Genomic DNA, 23,945 nt, shown 5'->3' on the forward strand with positions numbered 1-23,945 from the left:
TGAATGTTGAAAGGGCATAGCACGGTCAACTGTGTCAAGGAATTTGAGCGCGATGTATTGCATAATTTTTGAGCGACGCGGGTTTAAAAACTCAAAATCAGGAGCCATAATCGGGGACGGAGACCGTAAGCGCGCGCCATATCTAGTATTGGGGTTGTCCCCATGATATGGGACAATAATTCTATTTTTAGAACAAATTGCGCCATCGCCTGCGGCACACGCGCGTACATGCTGCGAGGATTTTTGCAGATGTCGCGCGGGGGAAATGGCGTCCGAAAATCCCGACATTTTTCATGTTCTGGCCCACAACTCAACGCGTTTACGTCTGTTGGAATTTTGCTTAAGTATTTTCGTCGTAAGCTGCTCCAGTTTGAGTGAAGTAAGACAGTGTCGAATTTAGGTATGGTCCGCTTTAAGCTTAGATATATATCGCTGACCAAGTTGTGTTCCGACGGATGCTTCTGTTACATGAGCTATACATTACCCCACTTTAAATTTCACATATGTTGAAGATTGACAGCTCTTCCATTACACAGCAAAAAACTAGCGGGATATATTTAGATATAGCAGAGCTTCAGGACTTCATAGTTTCCTAGCTCCTCTTGCCACTCGCTTGCGAGGAATTTGCCAGTCTATCGCGACCGAAAGGTAAAACAAAATTTGCTAGTTTGAGTTTCGCCTGAATTGTAAGCAACGCTTGATGTTTCATCAAGGCCCAATAACTTTACCTCCGTAGATACTGCTCAGTTTTATTCGTGTAAAATCCAGTAAATTCTCTGTTGTCGATGAACGAGAGCGCCCGCCGATGCGTGTTTTGTACAGTCAGTAAACATGACAAATTGTACTTCCGCCGCACTTTCGTGTGAAAGCGTACATCGAACTCGAACAATAACTCTGTAGTTTTTAAATAGGTTTAAGATTGATAAGTGTTTGAGAACATATTAAAAGCTAAGCTGAAAATATGCGAATAAGGCAGAAATAATCGGCAAAGTACGAGATGTACGATGACGCTTTCTTTGATCAACTTCGAATAACGATTTCGATTTTGTTGATCGAGTTATCAAAACTCCTTGTCTATTTTCATTTTCGCAGTGTAAAACTTCACTATGCTTATGTTGAAGAAACACACATGATGTTAGTAGCCTTTTTTGCGTTCGTGAAATTTGTTGCAGCATCTCGGCACAAAAGATAACGAAAGAAATCTTTGTCAAGATTTGTTGGCAATTGAAAACACCGACTCGGACTTGAAAGTGCACGAGCTGCACTATGCAAATGAGCTAATTGTACGCGTCAGACTTTCCTTTCAAAAACTTTTGCAAACACACCAAACAATAAGAAACCATCAAAACACGTTTTGGTTATGATTCACCATTCTCTGAGAAACTCACAAATTAACTCGATACCAGAGTAGAGAGTTTCTTGCTATATTCTTAAGTCAGAACAAACGAAAAAACATACGCGTAAGCTTTCAACTAGCGCGAGCAGATCTTATTATTCATTCTCAGCGGGAGATTGAAGTCTTGTTTTCGACCCTGAAAAGCCCACCTTTTCCGTTAGCTCAGAGCGTAAAACTACATATAAGCGGCCTGGTTCGTATTCCCTGCCTTATTCCCTACCTACGCTGTGAAAAATACGCAAGATAATCCCCAAAGGTCTTTCAACTCCCACCATTTGATCACGCAACGTGACAACATCCACGCAAGAGCCCTCGACATATGCGTGGATCCGCGCGGATATATGACGTCAGGATGGCGCAATTTGCTCTAAAAATAGAAAAATTGTCCCATATCATAGGTGCGCGCGGATCCCAAGACTTACGGTCTCCGTCCCCGATTATGGCTCCTGCTCAAAATTTAACAAAGAATGTAAATGCTCATTAGGGCGTTTGCCACCCAGAACTTTGGCGGTTTTTTAAGGCCAATTTCTCCTCGAATATTACAGCCAAAGAGCCAAAAGTTTCACCAATTACTAAGTTTCACAAGCTCTTTAAATTGTTGTAGTCAATTCGTGTCTAGCGTGATACCTTCTCCGTGCATAGTAGTATGTCAATGAGGAAAAATGTAAAAAATGACCTCAGCAAAGATTCGCCAATATGGCAGCCGGAAAATAGTGTGACAATCTGGATCTTCTTGGTTATCTAGGCCATTGATTGACTATTCTGCACAAACCAACATATTAACACTTAACTGCTACTTTTATTTCACGAAGGGCTAAAAATCATGAGATAAGTATATATTTTTCGACAAACGCGATGTTCCGCACTGCCATAACTCTAAAATTCAAAATGCACTTGTTACCAAACGAAGGACACCATTGCGCTGAAATGCTGTCAAGATGTATAATTTTCGCACCTCTTATGCCTGATGAGGATAGAAACTCTGGTGGTTCTTTACGTTTGGATTTAAACGCTTGATGACGTCACATGAAAACGTTCCACTGAATTGAGCATAGAATAATTAAAGTTGCCTTATTCAGATCTAATCATTAATTAGTTCTACAATAATAATTAAGACAAAATCCGAGAGGAAATCGAGCAATTTCAGTTTTTATTGGACAAAAAGCTCCATCCAGAGTAATTCTAAGTATCTTGCAGTCCTTTCTGCATTTTCTAAAAGGTTACGATATAAATAGTTGCTTGAAATAACACCGAAAACCATTTCCCATGGAAATGTGGGAAAATAAGTTTCAAAGTTTAGAGAAATTGTGCAAGCAAAGGTAAACCTTCATCATCAGTTTCATTTCACCAGTAATTTCAAGTATTTCATATGAACTTCAAAATCTGTTTCAGTCGACATTTGGTGTGGTTAGAAATAATTTCCTTTGAGAAGATGTTTAAAACAGTCGCACAGCCGTTTGCAATACGATGTGAATAATCTCGGTACAAAGTTTTTTTCCACTTGTTACTCAAACGTCTTGTAGATTCCTTCTTAATTGCTCGGAGGAAGATTATTGAATGAACTTGGGGAGCAATTGTAAAAGGAGACCATGAAACAACTTTCATACCGTTACTGGAATTTGTTAACACAGGATTTGGCAATATGACTTCTACCAGTACCAGAGTATTGAAGTGCCTTTGCAATTAATTTTCAACTTGTTTTTTTACTTGCATAATGTTTACATTAATGGAGCCCTGACTAGTTTCTTTTTTCATCACGGCATGCTTATGGAAGCACGTAAGGATACTTTTTTGAATATTTTAACCGACCCACCCCTCCAAAAGAATGAAAAACGGCCAAAGTATATAGGGACTTTCAGAATATATTTAGGTGATTTCAGAACATATTTGCACATTGACCATTCAAAATCTGTGCAATGTCGTCTTTGGGGGGTTAAATCTTTCACGGACTCGTAGATAGATCAGAAAGAGAAAATGTTTTTTAAAAAAAATTGCTATGAATTAATTTAGGTCTATGGGTTAAATTTCACGGAGAAAACGTTTTTTCGCAATTTGCGATGAGTTCTCTTTCATCAAGTTTTCTCTCATCAAATGTTCGTGATACAATGTTAACCGAAAACTGAAGTTCATTTAAAAATTTAATAAAGCAAAATTGTACTTATTAGAGTGTTTCATGTGAAAAAACGTTTTGAATGACATTCCAATGGGGGAAAGGAGCATTGTTGACTGGCCGTATTATCTATTGGACGAAACTTTGTGCTAAAATATTCAGAAAATACAAATTTTAAAGAAGACTCATGAATTATTATAACTGATCATAAAACGTAAATTGAAACTGTGTTAACACAACAATATTAAAGACATGATACAAGGTCAGCTAGACGTCGAACTGGAAATCCTTGAAAACAAACGCGGATGATATAATTAATAAATGGAATTTCTGTCGCTTATTTAAATCGACTTGAAAGATTCTACTTCTTGACTGGTTTTAAACTCACTACTTTGTTTTCAATTTCATTGGAAACTGCATGCGAAAACCTCTGTTTTTTATACATGAAAGAATGAATTTTGAGTTGTGGATAAGAAATGAAATAGTTAGCTTAAGCAACGACGATACCTACGCCAGGGACGACTCCTAGAAAGAAAAATGATATTTCTAATCTCGTAACAATCTGGATATCTGCTCCGTACCCCAATCAGTACTTAAAACTTCCTCAAACTAAATATGTAATGCCAGCGATCCATTCCAAAAAGAAATACAAAAAATTTGCCATCCCGACCTACGTTCTTCAAAATGCACAGAACCTGTTCATGTCACATTACGGCTACAAAATGCACAAAGACTTAAAACGCACGCGCACAGCCATTGGTCTACTCAATAAACTTTTTGTTTGGTGACGTTTTCGTTGCTGTTTTATGTTTTTTTTTTTCTTCATTTGGGATTTTTTATTTCCACAATTACATCAATTACAATCCTTTTTTTAACAATTAATTTACAGAAGAACGAATAAAGTTTGGTTTACAGAAGTTAACAATGACACCATATTGAATTAAGAAAAAAGATTTTGTCAATTCTTATCTACATACTTATTTAACTTAACGATTTTCCTTAATGATAGCGTTGTCTGCTATAATTATTAGTTAAAATTGCTTCCTCAAAGATCTTCTATTATTCTTTAAACAATTTAGTTTTATTCGATTTGAAATGTGTTTTTCAGTTTCATATTTAATTACCTAAATTCTTATGAAGTGGCTCAAGGAAGGTAATGTTTCTCTACATCGACAAGTCCACAAGAGAGATTTTCCTAAAATTACTATATAATTAAATAGATCCATCTCCTCCTCAAAAGACCCAACAATAACATTGCAATATGTAAGCGAGAGGCTTCTGCAACTCTTGATTGTGCTCAAAACCTTTTTCATTAACCTCATGCCAAAAAGAATATGAAAAAGAACAACCGAACAAAATATGGGATATTGTTTCCGTTTGCTGATTACAGATGCAGTTGGGATTAGAAACGTATCCTATTTTACACAGGCGGTCATTAGTAAACAGAACAGAATTCAACACTTTGTACCGAAAAGAACGTAGATACGGTTCATTAGCAGCCCTCACTGGCAGAAGAAATGCCTCTGAAACTTGCTTGTCATCAAGGCTAAATTCTTTCTTTAGCTTGACCCATTTACTTGGTTTTCCAATTTTTGTTTTATAGGAAAACAATAGTCAAAGTCACATTAGCGTTTGCCTTTACTGTGCTACGCAATGTTAGAAGATTGGAAAAAAAATAAGCAATCATTATCAACACAATATTAAGATTAATAAATTTCTACGTGACTGAGACTGCCCTTCCGTCCAAAAAATTTTCGTTGCCGTTGCCGTCGTGGTTTCCTTGAGCTCCCTAATGTCCGGAAAGTTAGAACACACGGGTAACTGGGAGCGTAGGGCGGTGTCTCGTAAGATATTTCCGTAAATTCAAATTCATAATCATATTACCTTTGTGGGATAACTGCTTGCAAATGATTTGTTTCTCCGCCTCTTTAGCGTAATTCCGAGAGTAGTTAACGCAATTTTCCTGTGTTTTTTTTTCTTTGGTGACATCAAACAATAAGTGTTTCTGATTTTCGTGAGTGGATAATTTCCAGCTAGAACTGATACGAAAAGTAAGTGTTCCATGAGTTGTGAATTCAATGTTTGGGCGTTAACAGGGTCTGAAGACAGATGTCAGCGAGGCATCAATTCTAAACCAAACCCGGTTGTTCACTGCATCACATGACTAAAAAATGTATTATGGTTATGTTTGACAAAGGGAAATTGTGACAGGCGAGAGAGTTTACAAAACTGTTTGGCTACGTATATACCAGCCCAAAGGGAAATAAATAGACGGCTTTCTTGTCAATTTCAAATTCAAAACTGACTCTTCGTATATCACTTGCACAAAAAAGTGACTTGACTCAGCTCGAGAGCTCATTTCAAGGGCACCGCTTTAAATATTGCAAATGAGCCAACGGATAATAAAGTTATAAAATTGACAGTGGATCAGCAATTAAATCTCGACTGAATTAAGACATTGCCAAAGAGTCAGGTGATGAGAATAAATAGTAAATCAACTATGACATATTGTCTTGATGTCAAAATTTACAATATTTATTGCCAAATTTTCATCTTTCGCATACAAAAATCTACGAGAAAGAATGTAGCAACTAAGTATTGAATGTTTCATACTTTTAAGTGGAAAAAATATCAAACGTAAGATTTATTTTGCCAAATCGCTCGCATTGTGGGCTGAAATAGCGCCACAAAACACCAGCAACAGATTGTTTTCAGTCGTGTGTCGTGACGAAAGCTGACTCTATGCATTGCTAAAGAGGAGGTTAGGTAGAAGAAATGTACAATTTACCATCTCTTTGCGGCGTTCTTATTGGAAAAGGTCAGAGAAAAGAATTGGATTTACGCGTTTGAAAACTTTGTTTAAGTTCAATCTTGACACCAAAATTGCAGTACATATTCAAGAAGGGAAATCGATGCCCCCAGAATAACCATTACGTTTGATTTAGGAATTCTGGCTTTATAAATTACCCACAGACAGGTTGTAAGAACTGTTCCTGTGGCATATTGTGTAGATTTCACCTGGATACAGTCGCGTTAAAGAGCATTAAATGAAGCGGCTGCAATTTGTGGCAGCTCGACTTAGCATGTTTTTTTAAAAAACTAAATCAGTGACGACTAAGATGTTCAACGACAAAATAGGAAAAAAATTCCAAAGTAATACCAGGAGTGCGAATTTAATTCCTTACATGGTACAGTCACATGAAAAATGATAAGGAAAAACAGTACTTTTGTTTTAAGCGTCTTGTACAAAAAAAGTTAAGGTTGTGAAGTTCTTAACCAGTGATTTGTAGAAGAAAAAGTGAGAAACTTGCTGAACTGTAATTCAGAGGTGGATTGTTTATAAATTCAAGAGAAAGATATCTTTGCTATTTCGGTGCAAACGAAGATGTGATTTTCCAGCATACGCTCCGCTCCAGTTTTCACGTATTGTTCCTAGAAAGCGATAACAAATTCAAGTTAAAAAGTCGTTCATCACTGAAACGTGTTATGTCGATTATAGAAATGAACTCTATTATTTCTAAGAAATAGTGATCAACAGCTCATTTCTCCTTTCACCAAATGATGAGAATTTCAATTGATTTCAGTTAATTACAATAATATTAATTTCAACAAGATGATGAGAAAAAAGGAAGTCATCAACTTTGGATCATTGTCTTGCTGGAGCAGTGAATTGGCCATTTCCGAGTTTACCTTGTCCTTTTGTTTGAAAACGAGTTCTCGTGCAAACCCACCTTTGCGATGGAAGGCAAATTTCACTCTCGATTTCTGATTTTTTTCTAATTTCTTTGTGTACGATGACAATTAAAAAATAAGATGGTCAATACGCAGACACGTGAGTTAAGTTATAATTATCCATTTGCAACGTTCAATAGTGCTGCCCACTTTGTTGCAAAAGTAAACAAGAAGTAAAGTTATATTATTCCATGATGATGATTAGTTTTCGATTTTCCATTATTTTATTGTAACCAGAAATAATTTGGCAACACTCTGTTAGAAATGCTGCGGGATAGCTTAAGGCATTTTAAAATTATTCAGTACCTTTAAGATTCCTGGAAGGAATATAGCCTAGAGTAATAAAATATTTCTGTTTGTCGTGAACGGATATTAAATTTTCCAGTTAGTACCGATAAAAAGTGGTAACTCCATACATGTTTGGAGCGTTTCTAGCTACGGTCTTGAGAGAGGTGTCGGCAAGGCATCAAATTCCCCAACAAACCCGTTCTCTGTATGAAATGACTTACTATACACGACAAGTTCAGTGAGAAAATAAAAGCACTCTGTTTAACATTTCCGACAGTGGGAAACTGACAAGCGAGATAGTTTACAAATCTGATTTTGCCATCAGTCTCCAAAACGAAATAGAGCTTTTCGTCTACCAATTTTGAGTTTAAAATATGTTTCTTCACACTTCAGTTACACAAATAAGGAGTAATTTGAGGCTCACTTAAAGAATGGCTTGATTTAGCTCGAAAGATCATTTCATGGGCACTTTATAAAATAGTAAATGAGTCGAGTCAAATGCTTTGTCTTACGGATAAAAAGGGTTTAAAATTGACAGGGGAAGAGCAACGTGTTCGTCACGTATAAAATAGCGGCAAGGTAGAACTGAATGAACTTTTCAATTCTCAAGAACTAGAAATCAACATACAATTTCTCCTAGCTGTTTTTAAGGTAGCTGAAGTAGATCTACAGTTCTTATTCATTTTAACAGAACACGTTGTTAACTTGGCTTTCTATAGACTGATAATAAAATCCTGGTTAACGGATTTTGTGATAAAGAAGAACCCAAATATTGATGGCATCCTATCAAACCCAAACGATACGAATAGCTTGTGTATATGAAAAGAAATTAAAGAAAGAAAAAACTTAACAAAGAGATTTGAAATTTTTGCGCTCATTCTTGTTAAACCAGTACAGTTGGCAAATTAGCATATAACGTCTCAGTGCACGTATTTTCAATTGTCTAGATAGCACTTACACTTGCCTTCTGACTGATCAATAATGATAATTCTTGTCAACAGGATCACAGATATTAGACGGATCCGTGAAGAAAATGGACTGCAGCACTTATCAATATTACATTCAACCACCTTAAAATAGTGTTAAAAAAGGAGGTCAGCAAGTCTTCGAAAAGAGTTAAACATTACTGACTTTTTGAAAGCTATTTCATCAATAAACAAGACTTGCAAGGTAGCTTTCATCAGCATTTTCTTCTCTGAAACAATGTGAATCAAAGTATAATACTTAAGTGAAATTTCGCAAAGCCTTTCCTGGTGTTAAGAAGGTGTAAGGGCTAATTAAAGGACTCACAAAAAAGAGCTCTTGAAACCTTCTATAACATTAGATCATTAAATAACGAAAACAACATATATAAACAAGCCGCAAACTAAGTTTCCGGCCAAATCTTGTGTCCTTGTCCATTACTTTAAAACTTAAACGGTGTGTTAATAAATAAAGATCTAACCTCCCCCCCCCCCCCCCCAATGATCGCAACATGTCAATCCAACATATCATAACATTTTGTGCGTAACATGTTGCACGCGCTTGGCCACCCTCTTGAGACATGTTCAATCATATTACGTGCTGATGGCTAATACTTCACCAAAACACCAAACATGTCGCAACAGGGTAGACAAACGCACACAACACGTTGGGAGGAGGTAGTAGGGAGCAAGATAACTCTTTTTCCCTCCTTCCTCCTCCCCAGAGGAGGTAGTAGCGAAAGAGTCATCTTGCTCCCTACTACCTCCTCTGGGGAGGAGGAAGGAGGGAAAAAGAGTCATCTTCCTCCCTACTACCTCCTACCAGGGAGCAAGATGACTCTTTTTCCCTCCTTGCTCCTCCCCAGAGGAGGTAGCAGGGAGCAAGATGACTCTTTTTCCCTCCTTGCTCCTCCCCAGAGGAGGTAGCAGGGAGCAAGATGACTCTTTTTCCCTCCTTGCTCCTCCCCAGAGGAGGTAGCAGGGAGCAAGATGACTCTTTTTCCCTCCTTGCTCCTCCCCAGAGGAGGTAGCAGGGAGCAAGATGACTCTTTTTCCCTCCTTGCTCCTCCCCAGAGGAGGTAGCAGGGAGCAAGATGACTCTTTTTCCCTCCTTGCTCCTCCCCAGAGGAGGTAGCAGGGAGCAAGATGACTCTTTTTCCCTCCTTGCTCCTCCCCAGAGGAGGTAGCAGGGAGCAAGATGACTCTTTTTCCCTCCTTGCTCCTCCCCAGAGGAGGTAGCAGGGAGCAAGATGACTCTTTTTCCCTCCTTGCTCCTCCCCAGAGGAGGTAGCAGGGAGCAAGATGACTCTTTTTCCCTCCTTGCTCCTCCCCAGAGGAGGTAGCAGGGAGCAAGATGACTCTTTTTCCCTCCTTGCTCCTCCCCAGAGGAGGTAGCAGGGAGCAAGATGACTCTTTTTCCCTCCTTGCTCCTCCCCAGAGGAGGTAGCAGGGAGCAAGATGACTCTTTTTCCCTCCTTGCTCCTCCCCAGAGGAGGTAGCAGGGAGCAAGATGACTCTTTTTCCCTCCTTGCTCCTCCCCAGAGGAGGTAGCAGGGAGCAAGATGACTCTTTTTCCCTCCTTGCTCCTCCCCAGAGGAGGTAGCAGGGAGCAAGATGACTCTTTTTCCCTCCTTGCTCCTCCCCAGAGGAGGTAGCAGGGAGCAAGATGACTCTTTTTCCCTCCTTGCTCCTCCCCAGAGGAGGTAGCAGGGAGCAAGATGACTCTTTTTCCCTCCTTGCTCCTCCCCAGAGGAGGTAGCAGGGAGCAAGATGACTCTTTTTCCCTCCTTGCTCCTCCCCAGAGGAGGTAGCAGGGAGCAAGATGACTCTTTTTCCCTCCTTGCTCCTCCCCAGAGGAGGTAGCAGGGAGCAAGATGACTCTTTTTCCCTCCTTGCTCCTCCCCAGAGGAGGTAGCAGGGAGCAAGATGACTCTTTTTCCCTCCTTGCTCCTCCCCAGAGGAGGTAGCAGGGAGCAAGATGACTCTTTTTCCCTCCTTGCTCCTCCCCAGAGGAGGTAGCAGGGAGCAAGATGACTCTTTTTCCCTCCTTGCTCCTCCCCAGAGGAGGTAGCAGGGAGCAAGATGACTCTTTTTCCCTCCTTGCTCCTCCCCAGAGGAGGTAGCAGGGAGCAAGATGACTCTTTTTCCCTCCTTGCTCCTCCCCAGAGGAGGTAGCAGGGAGCAAGATGACTCTTTTTCCCTCCTTGCTCCTCCCCAGAGGAGGTAGCAGGGAGCAAGATGACTCTTTTTCCCTCCTTGCTCCTCCCCAGAGGAGGTAGCAGGGAGCAAGATGACTCTTTTTCCCTCCTTGCTCCTCCCCAGAGGAGGTAGCAGGGAGCAAGATGACTCTTTTTCCCTCCTTGCTCCTCCCCAGAGGAGGTAGCAGGGAGCAAGATGACTCTTTTTCCCTCCTTGCTCCTCCCCAGAGGAGGTAGCAGGGAGCAAGATGACTCTTTTTCCCTCCTTGCTCCTCCCCAGAGGAGGTAGCAGGGAGCAAGATGACTCTTTTTCCCTCCTTGCTCCTCCCCAGAGGAGGTAGCAGGGAGCAAGATGACTCTTTCCATGGTTAATTTATTCATATATTCAATTTAGGTAATGACTCCAGAAATCGTAATAAACAAGGTGGAAATGCTTTTATTATTTTCCTTTACTTTGCTTGGAAGGAGAATTACTTTGCATTGAAATTTAGTTGAATCCAAGATACATTTTTTATTCCTTAAGTGGAGCGGAATGCCTCAAGAAAATCGTCAGTGAGAGATACCCCTACACGATATTTCGGGCACAGTGGTTTATCTTTTGTCCAAAATTCCCCAAAATCTTACCGGGGAATATTGTTAGAAGAGCATTAATTTCTGTTCCTCAAACCTCCACTCCACTGAATGAAACAATCACGCGTGAGGAATAAATTTCTTTTATAATCCTTTACTTTTTTAGGAAGGAGATTTGGAGGGAAGTATATGTCTTAACCATAATCTCTTAATCTTTCCTTTTAAAGTCAAAAGTGGTTACATTTTCAGTAAAACTTCCTCCCAAAGTAATTTTCTTTAAGATGGTCAAGGTTTAGGAAACGGCTGAAAGACTAGACTGCTTATTTATGCCCATAGTGTCGACACAGTGTAGTTTAGTCTTACCGCTACTTCTTAACCTTTAACCCTCTCAGAGAAAAGTACTTTGGGAGGAAGTCTACCTCATATTACAACCCCTTTTTGAACTTTAAAGGGCGAGTGGAGGATTATGGATGAGAGTTAAACTTCCTCTTCAAATATTCTCTCCAGGAAAGTAAAGGATTATGGACGAGATTTAATCCTCCTTCGCGATTGTTTCATTCAGGGGAGTGGGGGTTTTGGGGGACAGGAATTAAGACTCTTCGAACAATCTTCCCCTGTAAGATGGTGGGGGATTTTTGGCCGAAGATAAACTCCTGTGCACAATGGCTCGTGTAGGGGTATCTCCCGATTTTTTTATTATCTGACGATTTTTTTCTGGCATTGCCCTCTTCTTTGGGAATGAGCAATGTTCATTGGATTAAACTGAATTTAAATGCAAAGTAAAGGACAACGACACAGGTTTGACCGCACTCACCTTTCTGGTTCTGCGGTATATTTTTTTCTACAGCTATTTTCTAAATAATATTTTATCACAGGAAGGTGTAAGAGCTTATCGGATTCTAGTCTTTAATTTGCTCTTTGCACCTTCCTTACATCAGCTAAGTTTACTTTCGTTATTTGCGAAAATCTCTATCTTTTTATTCTTCCCTCATACAGACTTGATATTATATATATTCACGTCCGCTTCATTTGTTAATCAACTATTCCATCGTAACTTACTATGAGGATCGACAGATTTACGATAAACGGAGTACAGGTGCTTTTCTTAAAGTTTATTTCCAAGTTCAAAGAGAATTTATTTGAAAGTGTTTCTGCATTTGTCTTTTAGCCAGTTGTTCGCTGTGGTATATCATTGTTCACTTTCTTTACTATTCCTCAGGCTACCTGTTGATCGAATCAAATATTAACAGTTCATCAGAATGTGTCACGCAGAATCAACATGTATTATTATGCGCCGAACTGTCGGAGTGAGGGTGCTGCTGCGATACGCTCCTACTCGTTCTATATTTTCTTTCCAAATAAAGCTTACGGTGTTTACATACATAATGAAATGTTCACAAGGTAACGTTAGCTTTTGGCTTCAGAAAAAAATAAACAAATACTAAGCAAAATAAACTAGTCGTTTAAATATAGAACTCTTACTAAATGATTGCCAATTAAATCTCTACACTTTAAAACGTCACCATAGTGTTATCGAGCGCAGAATGAACCGTCTTTTGAGTCCATCTTTCAGCTTTGTCCGAGCGATTATCAGTTTTTTTTCTAAAATTTCGAGTGCTGTGACAGCAAATGGCCTTGTTTCACTGAGCCTTCTGGAGAATTTGATTATCCATTCAATATTTCTAAATCCTCTTCCGAAACTTCGGCGAGACGAGAAAAAATGTCCCTATTTTGCAGACTATCTTCAACCACTGAATAGTAATGGATGATCGTACAAGGTATACCTTAGCCAATCAAAATGCAGTATTGCATTAGTATAATCCGGTAGATTTGTACTAATGATAAACAGATTACTGTACCGTTGTCAAGCACAATATCTGTTGGTTATTAATTCTTTCATAATGATCAAGAGTGATCACAATAAAACGTTTTCATGAAATCATTATGAAGACTGATTGACTTTGTGAATTCTTTTGTTAGAAAACATTTTTGGACCTAGAAATTTTAAAGTTAAAATTGTAAATTTCATTTTCAAAGTTAAAACTTTAACTTTGCAGCAACTATTTACTTCTGCTGGCATGTTGACACGACCTTTTTTCCTTACTTATGATCAACAACACGCTTTGCCTCGATCTGAACCAGTAGGGAAGAAATGACTTGCATTTAATGTCTTTTTTCAGGTTTTCTGAACTGTACTTAACAAATCTTAAGAAAGAAACTGACATATTCATTTCCACTTGTCTTATTCGCATCCTTGGATGGGCCGTGGCTCAATATTTCTCTGCAAACTGAAGTCGAGTGATACAAAACTTAAGCCCTTCTCCGCTGTGTTAATACTTGGTTGGATTATCGCTTACAGAAAACAGCACCTCTTGTCAAAGATAGTTTTTTATGTTTTTGGTATCCTTAAAGGGACACAGTCGGCTTTGGGACCGCGCTGACCTGGACACTAGTTTTCTCACTTTGAAAAAGTTCACCTCAACCTGAAATCAAAGATACTCGTCGAGTACATCTAGAAATCCGCTTCAATCTTCGCAGTGTTTTGCTTGATTTTCAATCGTTTACTGAAAAACCTGTTTTTGAGTGGGCTTTTGCTCATCCTATGTTTTGTATTATATTTGGTTAAAAACAGTATGGATCGTGTCTCTGTGATATGCAAATTAACTATGAAATCAGATGGTATCTAATGTGCATGTGCTCCAGCTGACTGTGTCCCGTTAACTTTTAATAGGGTACCACTGATTCATGCTTCAAAAGTATTGATATTATTGATAAAAGAACGTAAAACCGAAAAATCAAAAATAAAGCCTCTCCAGTCTTTTCAAGGCACTGGACGTTTTTTTAAGCGTTTCGAAATATATGAACTGATTATGTCGTTCTCAAACCTTTTTATCAGCCTAGCGTTTTTGTCAGTAGTCCGACATCACCAAGTCCAATTACATCCTTTACAGGGACAGGATCCGGTACTTCTTTTTTTATTAGGTTACGTCGGTCCTTGCAAATTGACCTTGTGTTTTCACTGCTTACCAAAGCGTGGCTTATTTAACTATCAGAAACCATAGTACACTTGCCTGCCAAGGAGTTGAAAAACAAATATTGCTTCGGAAACAACATCAAAACTCGATCTGCTATTACCGACCAGCTAAGAAATAGACTTACAAATGCGGGGTAAAAATACAACCTTTATCAGCAATGATGTGAAATGATTTCCTGCTGCAAATTATTAACGACCTGTTAACATGTCCACGACTAAATTTCCTCACGGTTACGTGTTTGATTCTCGGTTCCAGTTTCTTATAGGTCATCGATACAATTTCAAGCATATCCTTAAGACAGTTGCATTTGTTCAAATCATAGTTAACAGAGGGAATGGTTAAGGATCCCAGCAAACATCAAAAAAGCAAACAAACAGGCTAAGAGTTATGTTGGAAGGTCTTTGACCCTGTACATCTTTTTGTTTTATGCTCCTAGACTGTGCATGAATTACGTAATCGCAATGTTTCTATTGGTTAGCTGTATGAGCACACATAACAACTTTTTGTATTTTTCCAGATTTTGTGCAGGGTCAACCTCCCTCCCCCGCCCCAAACAGCCAACAAAAACATACAACAAAGAAATTTGCCATGATTCATAATCATTTCCCTCTATTAACCATGTTCAAATGTATCGTGTTTAAGTACTTTCTTATCTCACTTTAATTATTAATTGCCAATGCGTCTCGAAACAGTATTTAGGTCAATGCTCTTTCCAGTATCTTGATAAAGTGAAAACATTGGAAACTGACGCAGATCAATATAAATAACTAAACTTGGTAACTCCTTGTTAAAACAATCAGGGAACGTTTTGTTGTGTCAATTAGTTCACTGCTTTTCTTGACGCTCCTGTGGCAAACAAGCACACTCAAAGGTGTTTTATGAATTTTGGTGTACTTTTCTAAGCTCAAGTCCATGTTTTAGACATTTCTATGGTTTTTACAAAGTCTTAATTAAGAAAAAAAATTGAATCGCCATATTTTTTAGTATTTTCAAACTTTTTGACATATTTGCAAATTTTGAAATCCAAGATGGAGGTCCTTTTTAAAAGCACGATATCAGTTTTACCTGACAAGTTATTGCACGAAACTTAACATTTCTAGATGATTTATCACCACATACTGCATATATGTTTTATTACTATACCGCATTTATAATTTGATGAACATGGAAAGAGACGCTCTCAGTTAACCTTCACCCTTTGCAGGTTCTAAAATTTGTTTCATTTTTAAGAACTCCATATAAGAGATAAAAAGGATAGACGAATATGATTAAAATTCAAAAGGTTTGTTCAAAAGTTCCAAAGCAAAAATTAAACCTTAATGATAATTATGTCTTGAAACCTTTCCTCGGGAATACTGCTTGTAAATACTTCTTGTAAAATCACGGTTCCTGCACTAAGTGAGACTAGTTTCTAACTTCTGATAATAACGTTTTCCAATGCAATAACGTTGTACTAATCTTCCTTATGTCGAATCGATGTAAAACTTTTACACTGAGTTGCTAAAATGAGCTTAGATCAGGAGCCATAATCGGGGACGGAGGCCGTAAGCACGCGCCATTTCTAGTATTGGGGCTGTCCCTATGATATGGGACAATTTTTCTATTTTTAGAACAAATTGCGCCATCGTGTGCGGAAAGCGCGCGTACACGCTGCGAGGATTTTTGCGGTTGTAGCGCGGGGGCAATGGCATCCGAAATTCCAGACATGTTTTATGCTTTTGGCCCACAACTCAATACGTTTATGTCTGTTGGAATTTTGCTCAAATATTTTCGTCGTAAGCTGCTCCAATTCGACTGAAGTAAGGCAGTGTCGAATTTAGGTATGTCCCGTTTTATATCACTCAGACCAAGTTGTGTTCCGCTGCTTCTTTTACAAGAGTTCCACATTACTCCACTATAAATTTCACATGTGCTGAAGATTAACAGCTTTTCCGTAACACAGCAAAAAAACTAGTTGGAAAAATTTGGATATTGCAGCGTTTTAGGACTTCAAAGTTTCCCTCCTCTTGCCACACGCTTGGGGGATTTCGCCAGAGTCTATCGCCACCGAAAAGTAGTAAGCAATTGCAAGTTTGCATTTCGCCTGAATTGTAAGTAACACTTGATATTTCATCAAGGCCCAATAAGTTTACGTCTGTAGACACGGCTAGGCTTTGTTTGTGTAAAAATTCAATAAATTGTCTGTTGTCGATGAATAAGAGCGCCCGCCGATCCGTGTTTTTTGCAGCCAGTAAACATGACAAATTGGACTTCCGCAATAATATCTCTAGTTTTTAAATATGTTCAAGGTTGATAAATGTTTGAGAACATATTAAACTGCTTAGCTGAAAATATGTGAATACAGCAGGAATAATCAGCAAAGTTACGATGACGCTTTCTTTAATCAACTCGAATAACGATTTCGATTTTGTTGGCTGAGTTATCAAAACTCCTTGTCTATTTTATTTTCGCAGCTGTGTAAAATTTCACTACGTTGAAGAAACACACATGATAGTAGCCTTTTGGCGTTAGTGAAAATTGTTGCAGAATCTCAGCACAAAAGATAACGAAAGAAATCTTTGTCAAGATTTGTTGCCAATCAGCTACAACTGAAAACACAGACTCGGACTTTAAAGTGCACGCCCTGGAGCTACTTGTACGCGTCAGACGTTCCTTCCAAAACTTGCCAAACGAGCAGAAATAATAAGAAACTGTCAAAAACAGGTTTTGGTTATGACTAGGCACTGTTTGAGAAATTCACAAATTACCTCGATACCAGAGTAGAGAGATTTCTTACATAAACTTTATTCTTTAGACAACATCCACGCGAGAACCCATGACATGTGCGTGGATCCGCGCGGATGTATGTCCGAGTCAGGGTGGCGCAATTTGTTCTAAAAATAGCAAAAAGTGCCCCATATTATTAGGTGCGTGCAGATCCCGAGACTTACGGTCTCCGTCCCCGGTTATGGCTCTTGCTTAGATTGAAGATTGTTTATTTTTTACGGAAAACGACATTCCAAGGAAGCGGGAGACTGCGCGTGCAGCAATTAACATACTATGTAAATTCAAAGCTTTCTAAAGTTTTCGATTCTATTTTATCTATTTTCCATTTCACTATTACATTTCATAAGCGTAAACAGTAGTTTTGATACCTTTTGACCTGTGTACTTGTTTTATTTATCTATTTTTCTCTGGGTCCATTTTTATTTATTTACTTATTTATATATTTTTATTTTATTTTTTTTTTTTGCTGTTTGTTTCAAAATGTTTCGACCATTACTTCAGTTTATCATTACAGCTACCCTGAGAGACTAGCGTCACATATTTATTCTAGCTGGAATGTTATTTGTTTGCTGTTTGCTTGAATACTGACACAAAAACTTTATTCACATGCAACAAACTGTTGTTTTCTTGAGAAAAAGAAAATACTCAAACTACACTTTGAAATCTATGTCAGTGAGACATCGCTACATCGAAAACATGACATTTCTCTAAAGGCTTGAGCCCACTTGTGCCCGGACACATGCAAGTACGTATCGAAACCAAACAACGCTCGTAAATATTTTCAGCCACCTGTTCTCTGTTCTAAACGTTAATTTTCCATGTTAAATGGTGTAGCAAGACACTAATTTGCCCTAGGCGATGATATTTTTTCATTCACCTCCATGTTTAACACTGTACTTATATCAGTTACACACACGAAAAAGTAGTGCATGTTTATATAGATTGGTCAAGCTTCGAACATTGATGACCGAAAAATGATCGTGTTTGGCAAATCGCAATTAGAATTGTCATGCCGATAAAGTCATGAGCTCTATCAGTCGTTATAAATTAAGATGCTGTTCGTTCTTGAATGCCTGACAATACTATTTTAAAACACATTTGATTTTGAGTAATTCCTTCTCTAAATGAATCGCCTTTAAAGTTCATTTGCGGCCTCGTATAAGGAAAGCATTGTTCGCACTGCAAATTATCATTGTACTATTAAACTGGAATTGTTCTCGTAAATTGTCGTACACGCTTCTCTGTCTGCAGCGTAAGTGGATCACTTCCTTAAATCTTCGTTCGCAAAGCCAAGCCGAGAGTAAACTGAAATGCTACGTTAGAATCTTTGTTTTTCACAATGTTTATATCAAAATAAATTTGTAACAATTTCTAGTACCACCACCACGTTTTTATTCTGTTAAATTTGAATTCAAAATGTTAGGAAAAAACACTTCAATTTTACATTGCGGAGAATATTCGGCCGTTTCAAGTTGTCCTTTAAAATAATAAATTGCGATGTTCAACCTTCCACTTCAGTCTCGTACTCAAAATATTAATTTTCCCAATTGATTGTCATACATTTCTTTTGTTGTTAGTTTATGAATTTGGTAACATTGCCTTTGTAACATACTTGACAACGCAACGAGGTACGATGTTATATTTTGATCACTCTTGGACTGAATCCGTTAATGGTAAACGACTAGAGAAACAAGAAAACGACTTATCTGAAGTAAGATATTTCCAGGCCAGGGTCCAAGAGCCAGTACACTGCTATCCAAAATGACTACACATTTCTTTGAAAGGGTATTAAACCTAGAAAGAAAGGAAACATCAACAAAATAGCTGGTTAATATTGATTGTATCACTTAACACTTACTGTTTTCACAATGTTCTTACGAAGGTTATAATAATTAACACCAGCATGTTTTATTCTGTAACTTTGATTCCATTATGTCACTGGATAAGTCTCCAATCTTCAAGTAAAATTCTTCTTACTAGTTACAATATATCCTGATTCCAATATTTTCTCTCCAACTGAAATGCTTATAACAAGGGTCAGGAAGGCATTTATATGGTCAGACTCTGATCACTCTTTGGACTGAAACCGTTCAATGGTAAACAGAGAAGAAAACTACTTACCTGAAAAAAGGTGTTTTTCTGGCTGTCAACTTGAACCAGCCTTCGAGAGCTTACAGACTTTGATCCAGCATGGCTACACTTTCTATTGAAACGATCTTTGCATTCAACCTGGTGATAAAAAGAGCAGAAAACAACAAATTAAATTACTTTTCAACGATTATCGGATCTCCAGTTGTGTTAATTTCGAATATTTGCCCCTAAATACACATTTACAGTGCTTTTCTAAAGCTTTACTTTATTGAAATTGATGAACAAATCTCTCGCAATCGTGTACTTTTAAGAATTCGTTCGGACATCAGAACAATTCCTCGTTGCCCAACCGGTATGTAAGAGTTTATGGGTTCGAATCCCGTCACGGACGGAGATGTTCAATTCTTTGTCCCAAACTCACCACACGATCAAAATTTCATCTTTCACTACTCCCGATTAGATTTCTCTACAGGATACTTGGAATGACACAGTTATTAAAGTGGTCGACGACAAATTCAAGTAAAATAAGGAAAGGGTGAACTTCTCTGAATTAAGATTTTTCCAATATGTCATATATAGTGCACCAGCGTTCAAGAATTAAACACTGCAATCCAAAATGGCCTCACTTTCTCTTCAATATCCGAGTTCACCTGGCAAAAAGGGAGATTAAACATAAAACGAACTAATTTTTTCATCAACAAATTCGAGACGTGTTTATAAATTTAATAACAGACAATTCTACCGTGACTTCTTAAAGCAGGTATCAATACTGTACGGTAAAATTATTTAAGAAAACACTAAATTTTTGTTGGCTGGCAAATCTCAAACAAACTTCCTGGTTCTATAGTTAAAGATTTTCTCTGCAAGATACTTTAAAATGTTTTGACATGGAAGGAGATTTTATTAACTTTAGACTGAAACCGAAAAAAAAGGAAAATTTGAGGTGCTGGACTTATTGTAGAGAAAAAGCGTTTCCAGCCATTAGCAAGCAGTGAACTACTGATTGAAACCACTGAGTCCAAGAGCTAACGAAGTTATTTTTCTTGCATTGGCGAATTTTCAGTCCTTCGTTTCATAAATTTTCCAGAAACCAAGTGAGGCAAGGTGCAAATAAATTTCTAACACCGGCAAAAAATATTTTATGAACGTTACTGCTGATCTTTGGTGGTACATTTAGACAACATTTCTCAGTTAATGAATAGAAAACTGCGAAGATAATATCTGGTCTATCTGAACCAAGATGTTTGCAATACTTACATTGTACCAAAGAACATTAGAGCCACGCACTGTCGTACAAAATCGTCTTGTTTTCTCTCAGCATATCTTTTTTAAAACCTGCATGAAAAAGAAAAGAGGAAGCTTTGATACACTGACTTTTAAAAACTGCGTTAGGCTTAGGAATTTGGTCAAAAAAATGCAGAGCTAGCGGTTCACAGAGACATTTAAAGCATAAATACTATTCAGGCAGCGTTTAAACGCACAAAGCAGTATAAAGTTATTATTTTTTTGCTACATGAAGACAGTTTATTTGGTTATTTCCCTCAGGATGTACTCTAGATAATAAAAGAAAATCAATTATTTTCTTCCTTGGACTGATACTGTAAATGGTATAAGACAGAAGAGTTAAGAAAATGAGAACGAACTTATCTGACTATAAAATCTTTCAGATGTCGTCTACTTGCATCGAAGCGGAGGGTAAAACACTACAATCCAAAATGGCTGCATTTTCTTTCAATGCACGTGCACTCTGTGTTCAAAAAAGAGAGCAAATGTCAATAAATGAAGTAAATCTCGTTTATTCAATAGAACAGTCTTGTAGTTGTACGATGTTGCTATTTTCAGGCATATTACATTGTATTCGCTAGCCTGAAATCAAGAGACTAGAGAAATGCATTTTATAGTGGTGACTGGCTTTCCTTTCGCTCAGAAAATTTACTGAGTACAAACGTGTTAGGTCTGGGATTCTGGTGGTATATTGTATTTCGATCAATCTTGCTCTGAATTAAATCGTTTACCAGGAAAACGACGAACAAATGACAAAACTACGATGTACTTATCTGGAATCAGTCATTTCCTGTAGTCAACTACCAGGTTGCGCTAGAGCCCAAGAACTACAACCTGCAATCCAAAAAAGTTTCTGGTGCATTTTAATTTAAATTACAATACACTAGAACAAAAAAATCATAAAATTGCAGCAAGGGTCAAACTGAACCATAGCAATCAATTTATCGTGATAGCTATCTTAGTCAGAATTTTTAAATCAGACTTTGCAACAAGGTCAGATCATACTTGTAAAATAAAGATAAAGTAAAACCTAGAATTTACCTGAAATTGGAGTTGATCGCAAAATGAAGAGACTGATAAGGAGAGAACGTAGCTTCAAAGCTGAACACGGCTGCTCATAATAGACTACGAGTAGTCCCTCTTTCACTTAGTCCGTCGTGCGTGACGCGAAAGAAATTCGCGAGAGAAAAATGGCCGCACGATATCCTAGGGGCTAGGAGCGCGCGAAAGGAGGGACTACCGCCTAAGCCCAAGGGTTTGCCCTTTCACGGCCGAGTGATTTTTCGGTGTAGGATTTCTCATCTTGACGTCCTCTTATTATCGCCTGTTATCAATAGCCCAGGGAGATCTGAATAAAATTGCTCTACTCTACTCTTCAAGTAGCCAGGCAAAAACATATGCCGTGAGAAGTATATCTTCGTTCAGTGTTCGTTCAGCGAAACTGCCAAAGAAGTTTTAAACAGAAGACGGCGAATGAGGCTTCTTGTAAGGATTTTCGCTGCATCTAAAAGTTATTGCGAAAATTTCAACAGAGTTTCAACCGAGAATTTACATTATACATTATACATTATACATAGGAGATCATCCAACTGCGGTGAAATGTTTGCCGATAGCAGCGGAAAATTTCAGGTGAATGTCCGGTTTCAAGTGAGAGTCCGGATCAATCTTTCAAATGGGCGGCAGAAAGGCCAAGTTCAGTGAATTGATATTCGCTGACTTAGACGATGCTGTTGAGCGGCGAAATCACTAACACGCTCGCAGTCGGGTTGGAGGCAGAAAGCTTTGCCAAACAAAACACTGGATGAATTTAAATCTTTCCAAAGCCTGTTGGCAGATTCGTAAGAACATCACGGCTTGCGAAGCGCGATTCCAACGCTTCGATTTGCTCTGGTACCGCTTCGATTTGCTCCGGTTCCAAAACATTCCTGCAAGACGTCACAGGTATCTCGAATGTTGACAACACGTTGTCAACGCGCCTAACATAAGCCAATCATATTTTTGCGTTGCGAGAGCAACGCATATAATTCAAACTCTTGGGCTTAGGCGGTAGTCCCTCCTTTCGCGCTCTCCTCGCCTCCAGGATTTCGCGCGGCCATTTTTTTCTCGCGGTTTTCTTTCGCGTCCCGCATGACGGACTAAGCGAAAGAGGGACTATTCGTAGTCTAGCTCATAATGGTTACATTTCCTTTGGGTTCCCCTCTGTTCGTCTAATGCCAGAAGGAGAGAGGAAACTGTCAAAAATATATCACCTTTGAGTTTGAGGTCTTATCAGTCGGTCAATCAGTTTGGTAGTTAGAAACCGGCCATATAACATCGGACAATATCGCCTGCATTAACAAATTTCTTAATGTTCTCTTAGGATTATTTTCTCGCCAGAATTCAACGCAAGTTTGCTCAAAATTGGTTCCATTCGTCAAGTAATTTCTGATTTCACGAAAATGTGAACAATTATGAAAACATGAGGATGAATGAAGAAAAGCCACAATACAATTATAACTCAAATCTGCCTTTATTTCTAAAATTCTAACTAAATATTTTGATATTACTTACCCGAAAATGTATCAGAAATCAATCGTGTGGCGAAGGACAAGGATGGCTGTATAACATCTCAACAAAGTCGCTCTCAAAGTAAAACCGACTAAATTAAACTCCAATTAAAACATTCACGAGCAGTAAGTTCAGCGGTTGTATGGAAACAAACTGTTCCTGCATGAGAAAAGAATTTAAATTCTCAGGGAATATTATTGACGTAACTTTAAAACTGTTCAGTCAGATCTTCATACCCTTAGCAACTCAGAGCATCGGAACAATGGACAACAAGCCGGGTCTAAAACACAGGTCACATTCCACAGGTCAAGAGTAGAAATCCTTACTCTACTGATGAATAACTATGCCAAAAGTTTCCCCTCGATCTAAAACAACATTTACGCAGAGTGCTAGGGCTAATTAGGGCTAGGAGACTGAATCTTGGTGCTGTTTATTTATCTGCAGCACAGTGACTCTGTACTCTGACTTGTGGAATGTGACCTGCAGTTCAGGCCCATCGTGGACAACATTAAACAGTTACAAATACGACGAACAAGAGAGCTAGTATTTCTAAAATGTGGTATTCAGGAAGAAACTTTAAAACCTGCTATTCCGATGTGCTTGTCTAAACGAACTTGGTAATTCTTTATTCCGAAAGTTTCACACCCTCCCAGTATTCAACAATTTCTTCACGTGTGGACGTAAAAAATTGCTCAACGAACTGGTTATACTAAAACACTAAACTGCGGAAAAGGGCAAGCGTAGCGAAACGAGGTGAAAAGCGAACAAGGTCAAGAAATGCAAAAACGAAAGCGTATACTTATCTGCGAAGGGGAGCACATCGACGAAGATACTGGTCCACCTTCACAACACACGACGCTCTCTGACACTAAAATGAACGGGATGTCCTTTGAGACTTCCTTACATACTTGATTAAAATTCATTCCACCCACTAGAAAAGTGTTTGCTGCATCAGAATATTTCATT

At 38.3% G+C, this 23,945-nt stretch overlaps 1 protein-coding gene and 1 long non-coding RNA gene across 3 annotated transcripts in view; one reads left to right on the top strand and one right to left on the bottom strand.

Moving 5' to 3' along the window:
- LOC145475964 (uncharacterized) overlaps nucleotides 1–9,300 on the bottom strand; it is a 76,423-nt gene extending 67,123 nt beyond the window's left edge. The window contains exon 1 of the long non-coding RNA XR_014046757.1: nucleotides 9,253–9,300. This is a non-coding gene — a long non-coding RNA (uncharacterized LOC145475964). The remainder of the gene's footprint in view (nucleotides 1–9,252) is intronic.
- Nucleotides 1–23,945, top strand: part of LOC145465519 (molecular chaperone MKKS-like) — a 42,839-nt gene that overhangs the window by 8,984 nt on the left and 9,910 nt on the right. The gene's annotated exons all lie outside the window — the stretch shown is intronic.

The sequence above is a fragment of the Orbicella franksi genome, chromosome 1 (genome assembly GCF_964199315.1).
Source record: "Orbicella franksi chromosome 1, jaOrbFran1.1, whole genome shotgun sequence".
Taxonomy (NCBI): Eukaryota; Metazoa; Cnidaria; class Anthozoa; order Scleractinia; family Merulinidae; genus Orbicella; species Orbicella franksi.